Raw genomic sequence first — 12,440 nt, 5'->3', positions numbered from 1 at the left:
AACATCAGCTGCGGTGAGTGTGCCTTCAGCAGCCAATTGTCAAGGTACGAGGAAACGGATATCCCCAGCCTACGAAGAAGTGAAGTGACAACTTCCACTACCTTAATAAAGTTTTGGGGTGACAAGTCAATCCGGGAGAACTGCGCATGGGTAATGGGTGGAGTCTACCACAAGGCACAGGTACACCCTTTATGACCGCAGGATGGAAACATGAAAGTATGCGTCCTGCAAGTCAGGTCAGAGGACACCATCCAGTCTCCTAATTCCAAAGCCAGAAGGACATGTGTAAGCGGCTTCATCTTGAATTTCTCCTTGCAGAGAAATGTATTCAAGACCCTCAGGTCAAGAATAGGATGAAGCTCACCGTACTTCTTGGGTACAAGAAAATAGTTGGAGTGACATCCCTGCCATCATTGTTCTGAGACTGGTTCCACAGCATCTTTATATGCTTACTTTTTATTTGAGACGTTATGTGGCATACAATGTCACTCAGTCTTAAAATATTATCTTTCCACATCAAGGTCTTAAAATACATTCAAAATCGTCCTTTTATAAAACATTATCCTGAAGAATGGTCTCAAGGACGTTTACTGTATAGAGACGAAATCAATGACAACCCACTCACATTGTACCACCAAGTAAAACCAATTGTATCATAATTTTTAATACTCCTATTCCTGCGACTATATTTTAAGGCCAAGTGATACTGTACGCCACATAAAGCCTCATATAAAAATTAAGTATGTTGGTTACCTTTATGTCTTATATGTTGTGTACTGTTTATGTATATGACACTATATTTACCACTCTGCTGTGTAAATAGTGAGATCTATAAACACTTGTGACTGTTACTGATTAAAAACGACTATATTTTCCAGCTATTGCACAGGATACTCACTCTCTTTCTACATTTTGTTGCCCTTAAGGAATTATTTATGTAATCTATACTTATTGATAAATTCAGTCTGACTGAAACTTGTCATACCAATCTCTTATTTTTACAAACATCTGTTGACAAATAATTCCTCCAGGAGTCTCATGTTGTATACACAGGCTACATGTGTTCCTTTGAGGGGATACTAAAGGGGTTTTGTGGGTGGAATGAGGGAAGGTGATGAGAGCTGGTGCTGAGGCATTGGGCCCATGGATCTGCAGCACGTCTATTCTGTCAGAGAAATTAGTTTGGCTGCTGCTAACTTGTCCGGAGGTGCTTATAGTGGTGAGAAGGCATCACCTTCAGTATTCAAGAAAAAAAATCGGTATTGCCGGTGAAACTGGTTGACAGGAGAAGCTTGTCCCAGAAAATGAGCCTTGGGCTGCCCCTGTTTAAATCAATAAAGGGTCGACTGAACTTTTTTGTCAAAGAGGTGAGAGCCAACAAAGAGTATATCCTTAAAATGTGTCTGGACATCCCCTAGATGCCTGTAGTGCAGAGCCAGGCATAACGTCTGATGGCCATTGAGGAGTCCATAGACATTGTGACTTAGGGCCCGATTATGACTTTGGCAGTGTGGGAGCGGGGCACCACACAACCGCCCTGCTCCAACACCGCCAAAGCTGACCACCGCCTGCCTGCAGGATTACAAGTTGTAATCTGTGCAGGCGGTCCTGAGGCAGCAGGCCCACTGCGCTGCTTTTCAAAGGCTCATAGGAGAGCCTTCGAAAGGCAAGGCCATGGGCGTGCCACTGCACATTCCAGCATGGCATGGATGGGTTCATGCAGACAGGTAGGCACACCATGCGCCCCTTGCATGCATCCCTAGGCTACGAGGGAACAGAGGGCCCTGCAGGGCCCCATAGGTTTCCTCACTGCCAGCATTTTCATGGCGTGAGAACTGCCATGAGACTGCTGGTGGTGAGGAAACTCGTAATATGCATGTCTGATCTGCTTTGCTATGTTCTTCCCATCATGCACCACCTGTGCAACATTATCTCAAAGAGGGTTCAAGAAGCTAAGCAAAACCATCTGTGCCTCCCCTCAGCGCATTAGAGTACCCAGCCAAAAGGTAGGACTCTTAGGTGGATGAAAGGGACTAACTACATGAGATGCAGGAAATATCTTTCCTCCCAATGGTCTCTATTTTTTCAGATTCCCAATCAGGAGACTCACTGGGAAGGATTCTGTGATCTGCTTGGTGCAGGAGAACACGTGCAGCAAAGCCTTTCAGGGAAATGATGAGCTGAGAGAAAGCTAGCAGTTCCACTGCACTGGTTGGTGATGGTGTGTGATTTGGCAGCTCACTACTAGGGCAGAAAATTACTTGCTTCACGCTACTATAATAGGTTCCATCAGGTCCTTGCTAAATTAGAGCAATGGCTCAGAAAATGACGCAGTTGGCTGAAGAATCTCCATCAGGACATTAGCTTTGTTTTCTTGCATAGAAAGAAGCAGCTAGAGAACATCTGCAGCCTTCTTCAATACTGCAATGAATTAAGTGATCTCACCAGATGGCGGCGTTCAAAGGTACTCAGATTCGAGTCTGTGTAGTCAGTGGCATTTTTCAGGGATGAAGCTATCCACCTCACTACTATGCACAATGGGTAGCATCTTGATGTGGTTAGAGTCTGTGCCAAAGATGTCATCCAAACGTTGATCGTACTCATCTCTAGGCACAGAAGTGCACTGAAACTTGTCCCTATATCGGGCCTTCTCCACTAATCCCTGCTCTTGCCTCCTTGAGCTCACAATGACAATGGTAAGTTTTAGCATGTGTTCCAAAGCTGGTGTCGGCGTCAGTCAAGGAGGTAGCAGGGGAAACTTTGGCACAGGAGTGGCACCAGAGGAAGTTGGCCAGACACCCTCATGGGCCTGCCCAAGGTCAGCTTATGCCAGAGGAAGCCCTCTGATGATTGTCCAGTCAGGGGACTCTGCAGATTGCATGTGGTCTAAAACACGTGCTAGGGTGAACCAGGGCACTAACAGTACCAACATGCCAAAACCTGTACCGAGAAGTTCCGGCAACTCTGGGTATATAAGGAGGGACCAGAACCAGTACCAGGTCAGCACTGGGGCCTAAAGCTGGATGCGATGCCATAATGGCTTTGTGACCTCTACTAATTCTTGTCTGAAGGAGAATCAGCCTCGCGAGATGAGGGACTGCACCGAGACCTGCCCCTGAAGCAGGATTGGCATCTGGAAGTCAAGGACTCCCTCCCACATATTTTCCTGTGTTTACATCTCGTCTTTGTATGACTACTAGAAGGGTGAGGACCTGAACTTTGAGTGGGACATGGAACAAGACCTACTCTGTACCTGTCGTTTCACTTGTACCCACACCATAAAGACCTTTTCCCCCGCTCTTTATGTCTTTGGAGTGCATAAGGTCATGTTGGTTGCAAGACCTCCACTTATGCTTAGGCCCCAAACCCCAGACACAGAACTAATGAGGGTCTGAAATATCCATTTCAGGAAAAAAAGGGTTTTGTTCCAGATTTATTTGAAGGTGACATCGTGCCTAACACTACAAAGGTAAAATGTATGTGAAAATGTTCCATGGAGAGCTGCTCTGGATACTAGTGGAAGGGCAACGAAAAAAAGGAACAGACGTCAGGGTGCCGGAGTGGCAGTTATGTGGCTCCTGTGATGCCATATACTAGGAAACAAATGCTGAGACGAAGTCAGACGTCACCTACTAGAGCAGGAGAGTGGTTTCAGGTCTAGTCTAGTACCTGGGAATTTTAAGATGTGAGAGATCTTCAGGTAGAAGAATCCCTCAGAAACTAATAACATGATATTTAGAAGTAGCCCTGGGAAAAGCGGAATTGGATAAGACAGAGAAACAGAGACATTAGATATTGTTAGAATTCATTTCAGTGTAACTGACTCATTAACTGCAACATAAGATTAGTATACATTAGTATTATAGAGTTCACCAAATGACAAGCAATCACTTCCCCACTTACTAGGATATGTTCAGGGAAGAGGTGTGGCACAGCGGCCAGAGCGGCTGACTCCGGAACAGGGGGTTCACGGTTCGATTGCCGGCGGCTGGTTAGCCCAGCACCAAGTGACTCTGGGCAATAGCTCTCTTAATCTTCCCGATTTGCCCCAGCGCCTTGACACCCTCTAATACTTGTTCGCGCTTTACAAATACTTGATTTCATTTTCATACCATAGGTATCTCTATAAGAAGGTTTATCAAGGTCTGCGCAAAGATGAGGATCCTTTTCACTCCTCTCGTGGAAACAAACGGAAACAGTTAACAATTCTCTATGGATGGTTCCTGAAAAGTGCTCAAATATACATTTTAAAAAAACAATTGGAGTTTTATATGGCGCGAACTACACCCAAAGGTATCAGAACGCCTTACATAAGCACCAGTTGCGTTACACAAGGACACATTCATTTTTGGTACGCACGGGGAGATTAAGTGACTTGCCCAGAATCACAGGATGTTGAGGGTCATTGCCTAGACTCAAACCTGGTTCGCTAGATTTGGGATCGACCACCCTAGCCGTTAGACCACATCCTCTCCCCATTTAAATACCTAAACACAACTATGTTCTTAGAATACTTTTCAGAATCCTGTTTAGTCTTTCATCAACCTCCAAAGACAATAGTAGTCCGCAAAGTTCCCAAAACTCTAAAGAAAAGGTCCTGGCTGCAACACAAACACTCTGAATTTATACTCTCAGGGTTGAAGATGGCTGCCACCACAGGATGTCTTGTCAAATTCCTGTGGCTCCATATGACACATAGTTTTTCTTGACTTTACTCAGGTCTTTCAAGTAGCAAGCATCCATTGGAGACATCATGTAACTTTCTATGCCTCGCCCACGCACTGGGGACACTGGCAGCAGCTTTTGCTACAAAAGCGTGCAGGACCAACGCAAAGATGTAGACGTGAGCCGCTTACAAGGACAGATTTTGAGACAGAAAGGTGTATTTTTCACTTTAGAAATTACTGAAATTTTCAGAAAATATAATGGGCAGACATTCATTTAACCACCATTTTTGCCACAAAGTGGCAGAAAATATGCTGAGAAAACTGACAAAACTCTGCCAAATTTAAGGATCGTATTATGCGAAGAAAATGCTGTATTTTGATCCAAAAGCATACATCACAAAAATCTGAGAGACGCAGAATAAAAGTGAAAAACAGTCAGACATTATTACATCTCACTTGTCAGATGTGTAACTGAATGCTCAAGGCATTCATAATGGTAGCAAATAAGCTTGGGATGTGTTGATAATGTCGATAAAGTGCATAAGTATTTCCATCAGTGCTATGTAGATATCATTTATTTGGAGCTGGTATTTCCATCGCATTTACAAAGAAAAGAACAATACATTTATTTTGCAGAGCATATCTCTGATACATGCATGCTTCTAGTTGACCGAAATACTTTAACCCCTTCCATGCTCATGACGGAATGGTTCCGTCATGACCCACGGTTGAGCTGTGCTCATGACGGAACCATTCCGTCATGAACCCGCCCGCGCAAGATTCCGCCAGCACAGCGGCGGAATCTGCGCAGCATCGAAGGGGTTAAGGCTCACTTTTATTTTTTGCTTTATCAACACGGAACAGTCCTAACCTACATCAACTAGACAGCTGCGTGCTACACCGAGAACATTTCTTATATAGCTGGTGTATTTGGTATGCACTTTATAGCGAGGAGAGTAGCATCAGGTTCAGACTAGATTACAGAAACCAGGGCGTGATGGAGAAGGGAAATGGGAACCTGCAAGTGGGACAGTATTCAACAGCACAATATGCACTTATCAGCATTTTCACAGATTTTCAATATGTGGCACAAGGACATTTATGTGATTACCATTAAAGGTCATTAGATAGGGCACTTGATCACACAGAGGACCATGTCAGTTTCTAACAAGCTTCAAAATGTGTAGGGTGTCACCTTAAAGCAAAGACAAGGAGATGATGGACGGAGCGCTGAAACTTTTCAGACACTCACCCCCAGTCACAGATCTGGGTTAAATCCATCATCATTCTTTAGCTCACTTCGCCGCCTCAGTTCAGACCCAACTATATGCAAATCAGTCTTGACCCTGTACCTCATGCACACAGTCCAGCCCGAACTGCTAAGCCAGGTCTTCCCTGAACCGGAAACAAGTATCCTGGGACTGGTTTTTGGGTAACACCCTTCATCAGCCAGGCTAGCTTGAATCCAGTGGTAAAGTGAGCAAGGGACCCATGTCTGGGCATACCCTGCCAACTTAGGGCAAACAAAGCAAACACTAAGAGATGATGGATGGAGCGCTGAAACTTTTCAGACACTTACCCCCAGTCACAGATCTGCATTGAATTCATCATCATTCTTTAGCTCACTTCGCCACCACAGTTCAGATCCAGCTATATGCAAATCAGTCTTGATGCTGTGCCTCATGGAAACAGTCCAACCCTAACTGCTAAGACAGGTCTTCCCTGAACCGGAAACAAGCATCCTGGGACCGGTTTCTTGGTAACACCATTCATCAGCCAGGCTTGCTTGAATCCAGTGGTCAAGTGAGCAAGGGAACCACTTCTGGTCATACCCTGCCAACTTAGGTCAAACAAAGCAACCACAAGGAGATGATGGAAGGAGCGCTGACCCATTAGAGGAACTAACACTGATAAAAATGTCCACTCCTACACCTGTGGCACAAATCTCTGGATTTTGCCAAAGCATACCACTGCATATGCAATATACAGTCTTAATATTAGTGGATTTTGCTCTTCTACTACTGTAAATCTGGTTTTAATTGTTTAGCATATTTGTTTCCACTATCCCCACCTTCTGAACAGCCTACATTTAGAGCTCGCACTGTTGGGACCACAACTTTTCAGCTAGAGAGGTCCCGCATTACGGAATTGATTTCCTGGATTCCCCCGCTTCGAGAAATAAACCCGGGGCAGTTGCTGTTCCTCCTTCTACTTGAAGCGAGTGAAGGAGTACTGACCCTAGATCTAGCCATCAAATAAATAGCCTCTGTCTGAGCAGTGTTGTGTCCCTGGAGACGTTTAGCGTGTCCATTTTTAAATCAGACTACTGGTGAAACTTGGAGGTTTCCTTTGTGCCCCAAGTCCTGATGAGGCTCAGATGAAACGGGCTGAAACCCGTCGACCTGAGAGTAAAAAGAAGCCCTCAGAAATATGACTTTTTAACAAAAGAAATTTTCAGCACTCCCTAATAGAGAAAAAGGCGTTAGACTGATTTTTCGCCTGATAGGTGCTGTCAAAAGGGCTCTCTTTCTGATACGGGCTGTGAACCATAATCGGTAAAAAAAAAAAATTGCCGCAGCCCCTTAAGAAATTAGGGCAACAAGGATTCTTTCTGCTTTTTCCTTTTTAGGTCGAGCCTGTAACAGCACGCACGCGCTGACCTGGCAAAGACTTCATGTAGGGGATTTTGAAAACTAACCTAAGAACCGCACACACTCGTGTGCTTTTTGTTTTGGCCCACGCTATTGGCCTTTGCGTGCGTCTTTTTTAACAAAGACAGCACGCAATTGGCCAAAGGCGGGCGCATTGCCCCACCCATGGCCTAGGGGTGTCGGTTACCCGTACGGCCGGCATGTGGTTTCAATTATCGTGCCCAGACACGGGCACGATAATTGAAACCAGCTGTCTCGCTGTGGCGCGCGCGCACCACTCGTTTATATATTGTCCTTGCCAATGCCTGTTATTATACGTTATCCTTTCTCACTTTCAGTGGTACTGCGAAATCAAGCTGGGCAGAGTTGAAATATATGAGAACAAATAAATAAATACAATTAAAACGTGAACTAGGCTTATCAGGGCCTCAAGTCAAGAGGATAGCTAAATTCAATAAAAACAGGGGAAAAATGAAAAGCTGGGGAATGGCGCAGTTGCTGGCGACTTACCACGTGTCTCTACCATGGCCCCCAAAGTCAACACCTGATGCCTGCATTTGGCTGCATAGGTTTATAACTGAATGAAAGGAGACCACCTCAAAGCCACGTTCATGAGTCATACATTCGGGTGTTGGCCTCAGATTTGAGGAGAGGGAGTTGATTGTTTTGATTGGCGGAGGGGCTGGGGTGCATCCCATTGGCGTGCATCCCATTGGCTTGCATTGGAGGCGGACATTATTTTCGAGTTCTCAGAGTAATGTGTCTGCAAAACACAAGTGTAATATTTTGTAGCAAACGTTAATAGTTGAACTCAAACCAAAGTGCTATCATCTAGAGAAGATCAAGACTCAATTAAATCTAAAGTAGCAGTCGAGACAGGGTCTGAGTGACCACCGAGGAGTGAGACCTTCCGTTCAATAAGTGAAAAACTCGCATGCCTGCTTTTGTGGAAGGGGGATTGATGCGTTGCTTTAAATGAGACAGATCAGAGTGTCATAAGCGGAGCTGGGATTCAATACAGACTAGAAACCTACCAGGGTTATCATTCAGATAAGACTTCCTGTGGTCCCTTTATCTAACTGCGCCCCCTGCCCCACACCCCCGCAATGTCCGTGTGTGTGCAGCTTCTTCCAAAAAGACACATGCTGTAAGAAAACACTGCAGGACTACCCCATCCCTCCCCACCCTCTCACACACTGAGCTCAGACGTTTCCCCACCCTAGGCCTCTGGGATAATTCAGGCTTTTATTAGTTTCACATGTTGGCAGGGTTTCATAGCTCTGCTGAGAGCAAAGGTGCATCCTGATCGAGCAGTGTTGGGGCTGGGTGGGGTGTGGGCGCGAGACATGTTATCTGGTTGCCCCCAATAGGCCTTCTGCATTCCTGTTCTGTGACTAAGAGGAAACAGGACAGCCAATCAGAGAATAAGAAGGCCCCTCCCTTTCCACACCAGCGAGGAAGTGTCCTGCCTTTCCTCAGGTCTCGGCTAGGTGCTTCACTAGGACCCGGTGTTTAGGAGGGCTGGCCACTGCGGTCTCCCTCAACTCAATGGGGGTTCTCCCTCAACTCGATGGGGTCTCCCTGACTGCTTAACAATTATCTCCTCTGAAATGAATACAATTACATCGCGAATTCCGGATTCTCAGCATAACTGGCAAGCGGTCCCAGATCATGTGTGACACGGCCAGCCAGTCACGGGTTTTTAGCCAGACACCCCCTAGCCGCTAGGAATTTTGGGCCCATGTAATGTTTTAAACAAGCATTTGCAATGCAATAGGTCTCGCATTTACGCGAGTTTAAACTATTGGCATTGTAAATGACAATGCCATTTATTTATATTTTAAAAACAAAAATAAAAGGCTTTGTTATTTACAATGTCAATAGCTCAAACTCGCGTAAATGCGAGAGCTATTGCATTGCAAATGCTTGTTTCTTTTGTATAGGACAGAGATTATACGATTATTCATGTATGTTAAATGTTTATATGTACGACATATTTTCTGTATTACTTTATTGTTTGTATATGTAGATAATCTGTGTTTCATTGACAAATATACATATAGAGGTAAACATCTGGATCACAGACTGGTGTATGTGCTTTGATACGAATTAAGGTTTCCTTCAGCTTTAGAAATTATTATTCTTGATCGATTCCGCAGCATCCATTTCCCCCTTTTTTTACTGTACATTTAGAGCTTAGACAAGCTCTTTTCTCTTTTACTTCTAACAGGCCATTGACTTACTCATAGGGTTGTAAATGGCCCAATGCCAAACCTCAATGGGAAATCCGCAATATCAGTGTAGAAAATAAGTTACTTACCTGTAACTGTAGTTCACCAGTATTGGAATCTTTCATAGATTCACATGCTTGAATTATTTTCAGTCTTCGTGATGGGAGTCCTACTGTACCTTATAATAGCAATGCAATGTTAAACATAGACTAGAAAGGCCCTAGGCCCTTCAGTTTTGTAATATTTCCTAGTGATTTTTTAAGAAGAGACCAAACTTAGGTTTGAACCAATCAGAATACCCTGCCCTCTAGGACACTCATGTGAAAAGTTCCAATCCCTCAGACTTTCAAAGCATGAATGTAGGTGATACGCCCACAAAGAAAGAAAGAGAGAGAGAAGGTGAACTTCCAGGGGAGAAGGGTGTGTGGCATGTGTAGCTATGAAAGATTCCAGTATTGGAGAACTACTCTTACAGGTAAGTAACTTATTTTCTTACTCCTGTATTGGAAATTTCATAGATTCACATGCTTGCATCAGATTAAATAGCAGTGATGAAGCACATTTTAATGTAAGTGCCAAGCATACACACATATATCATGTGGACACTGCACAATATGCGAATTTATCATTGATATGATTAGAAATTGGTTGCTAATATTCTTTTTGCATATTGTCTTCTACAGGAACCTTGTGGCAGCCAACAAAGATGGAATTGAGTCACCTACACTATTGTTATGCGCACCAGAGTGGACAGACGTTCCAGCGAACCCGTACTACTCCTAGTCACTATAGTCATGTAGTGATAATCTAAATTTTTCTCTATCAGAGACTCGTTTATTAATTTCTGTTGTCAAGTATCTGTACAGCTAGATACTTGACATATATTACCCTTGTGCAAACCATGTTTGAGAATATTGGCAGAGGAGGGATGGGGTGCTAGACCTCAATTCTGCAGGACGCTTCACTGCCTATATTCAGGTCTTATTTAAAGAAATAAGATAAACTAGCACCAGTAAAATATGCAATGTCGGATGGCATATCTACTAATGGGTACTACACCCTAAAAGTAAATGAATGGTGCTCAATGCACACAACGATAATGTTCTTTCTACAATACAGAAAACTGTCAAATATCAATTATGTTGCAGACAGTTAACTTTATGAACATTATAATCACATTGTAACAATTTGCTGGTTACTCGCAGGCATCCACTACTATTGTGCAACTTTGTATATTTATTGTAAGTGTACAACGTTGTGTATTTATTTTTCTTTTACGTCTATTGATACATCACGGGTTGTCCACGTTGATGTATGCACCTTTAAATGTATGTATGACCCAGGAAGAGGCCATTTGATAAAGACCACGGCTTTCTATGCCGGTAATAAACAACACTTACTTGATCAGCGGGCTTGTGGTGATTCTTTACCTTTGATACTCCATGCAGCGTTATATATATATATATATATATATATATATATATATATATACACACACACACACACACACACACACACACACACACACACACACATACATACATACACATAACTGTATACTCGTATCTACAAGTACCATGAGAAAATGTGCGTAAAAATAAGAGGATGGAGGGAAGAAGATAGCTCATCTTCATTGAAAAAGATGTCTTAGCACTGCTTGACCCACTGCTGCGTCGCTGTGAGCTACAGATTCCAAGCAGTAATGCTTTGTAAAGGTGTGCCTATTTTTCCAGGTAGCTGCCCGGCAAATCTCTTGAAGTGACACACAAGCAAACAGCACCGCTGAAGTAGACATAGTTGTTGTGAAGCGGGTGTGCACTGATGTATGCAACGGTGTGCCTGCCACTTAACAAATAAATGAATTGCACTAGATATCCACCTAGCAATGCTCTGTTTAAAAAGAGGATACCCTTTCTGTGTCACGCTGTAAGCCACAAACAATTCATTAGACTTGTGAAAACTTTTAGTTTTTCTAAATAGACCTACAAGCACTTCTTGATATCTAAAGAAAGCAGTGTCCTTTTGGCTGGCGTTGAAGTTTTGGGAATTACAGGTTCACTGCGATGTATGCTGGAAGGGACTTTAAGAATGAACTTAGGGTTTGTGCAAAGGATCACTCTATTGCCCCTAAATTGCAAGAAACACTTCTGTATGATGAGAGCTTAAATCTTGCCGACATGTCAAAGCTACGAGAAGAGACACATTCCAGGAAAGGAATTTAATATGCGCTGTGCAAATGGGTTTAAACGGATGCTTCATAAGCTGTGAGAGCACAATGTATAGTTGCCAGAGTGGAGGCAGAGGCTTAACTGGTGGAAAAACTCAAAATAATCCTTTGAGGAATTGTGTCACTATTCTGGCAGACCATAATGAAGGTGACGGGAGAGATCGCCTGAAGAGGGAGACGACCACCAATTGCACCTTGATGGATGAGTGAGTCAATCCTGAGAGCCCTAACTGCAGAAGATATGGAAGGATAGCTTCAGGCAAAGAAGAAAGTGAATAGTGTTGGCACCATATGCAAAACCAATTTCACTTAGGGCAATAGGTTTTGTTTGTACTTTCTGCACGGGCTCTGGACAGTATGTCCCTGCAGTTTCGTGAGATGTTTAGATGGGCAATTTCATTGTACTCAGGAGCCAGGACGATAAGTGAAGTGACCCAGGATCTGGACGCAACACTCCATATCTCGTTAAAAGACCTCGTTGCCTGTAACCATTGTCTGTTGAGTTCTTCCTGGAGCCAACACATCATTAGATGGCAGAATGGAACAAAAGGGATGTATAATAACATCATCCCTAGGCGAGACTTGTAGAGGCAAACTGAAAGAGACTCTTTTCTTTGTACCAATTTTGCTGCCCCTCTTCTCTGTCGTCATCGGAAATTGCTGG

General features: G+C 43.7%; 1 protein-coding gene across 2 annotated transcripts in view; it reads right to left on the bottom strand.

The window, feature by feature from the left end:
- WDR41 (WD repeat domain 41) overlaps positions 1-12,440 on the bottom strand; it is a 550,534-nt gene that overhangs the window by 321,406 nt on the left and 216,688 nt on the right. The window lies entirely within an intron of this gene.

Source organism: Triturus cristatus, chromosome 2_1 (assembly GCF_964204655.1).
Source record: "Triturus cristatus chromosome 2_1, aTriCri1.1, whole genome shotgun sequence".
Taxonomy (NCBI): domain Eukaryota; kingdom Metazoa; phylum Chordata; class Amphibia; order Caudata; family Salamandridae; genus Triturus; species Triturus cristatus.
This window is presented reverse-complemented; position numbering and strand designations above follow the sequence as displayed.